The sequence below is a fragment of the Pan troglodytes genome, chromosome 3 (assembly GCF_028858775.2).
Source record: "Pan troglodytes isolate AG18354 chromosome 3, NHGRI_mPanTro3-v2.0_pri, whole genome shotgun sequence".
NCBI classification, from domain to species: Eukaryota; Metazoa; Chordata; class Mammalia; order Primates; family Hominidae; genus Pan; species Pan troglodytes.
Genome location: NC_072401.2, coordinates 89136291 through 89137584, shown reverse-complemented (window position 1 = coordinate 89137584; position 1294 = coordinate 89136291). Strand labels below are relative to the sequence as shown.

At 41.3% G+C, this 1294-nt stretch overlaps 1 pseudogene; it reads left to right on the top strand.

The window, feature by feature from the left end:
- The first annotated feature begins 373 nt into the window (after positions 1–373).
- LOC112209144 (small nucleolar RNA U13) lies at positions 374–470 on the top strand (annotated as a pseudogene).
- Positions 471–1294: the final 824 nt, after the last annotated feature.

Sequence of the window (1294 nt, the reverse complement as noted above, 5' to 3'; positions counted from 1 at the left end):
TATATTTATTTTGACATTGCAAAAGTATTGAACAGTACAAATAAGTATATGAACACCATAATTTTTTTCATTTTTTATTTTCAAGATAACATAATTCAAAACATCAGTGAAATGAAATGTAAAAAAACAATACCTTCAAGTATGTAATAAGCCCTTTGTCTGAAACTCTGTAGATCCTTTTGGTATTGCTACAAAACCTCAAAGTTTGGAGGAAAAAATTCACAGGAAAAGGAGATTCTAACTCAAGATAGCAGCCTGATTACATTGATCTCTGCTGATGGACTGAGCACATTTGTCTTCTTTATTTCTTTGTAACATTTCACTAAAATGTAAGCAGTTTTTAAAAAAGGATACTGTAAAAAGGTGTCATCAGATCCTTTTGTGGTTTGTAAGAATGATGACTGTGTTTTACACTCAAGATGTGCCTTCCTCAAACCTTATTACCATGTTGGCACATTACCTGTCTGATGTGAGGGGAAAGGGGATATCGGTGGATCAAAAATTCTAAAGAATTCCTAGAGGACTGAAATCAGATAGGATTTATTTGAATAGAAAACAAAAAAAAAGTAAACAAGTATTAGCAGCATTCCTTTTGGGAAATCCTGAAGCTCTGAGTTCAAAATCAAGACGTGAAGAGCAGGTGTGGGCCATGGGACGATTAGTGGGAATAAACTTAAAAAATGCTGAGGCTGGGTGCAGTGGCTCAAACCTGTAATCCCAACACTTTGGGAGGCCGAGGCGGGTGGATCACAAGGTCAGGAAATCGAGACCATCTTGGCCAACATGGTGAAACCCATCTCTACTAAAAATACAAAAATTAGCTGGGTGTGGTGGCGCACACCTGTAGTCTCAGTTACTCAGGAGGCTGAGGCAGGAGAATCGCTTGAACTGGGGAAATGGATGTTGCACTGAGTTGAGATCGAGCCACTGCACTCCAGCCTAGGTGACAGAGTAAGACTCCATCTCAAAAAAAGAAAAAAAAAGTGCTGATGTCCCCACCTGGATGCTCCCACCCCTCCCCAGATGGACATGTCCACATAGGATGTAGATGGGAGAATGCTTTCAGGAGTAATATAATACCTGTAAGAGGAGGAGGGAAGCAGGAGGAAGTGAAGGAGGGAAGTAGGAGGGCAGATGGAGAAGTTGAGCTGTGAATCAGTTGCAAGACAGGCCTCAGCCAATTCCACAGGGAGTTCCGAAGCAGTAATGTCCCTTGAGACTTGCCCTGAATTAAGGCAAGGGGTCGAAGTCTTTGTACTAATGGTTGACCAGTCTTGGGATGTGGGCTGCTCCT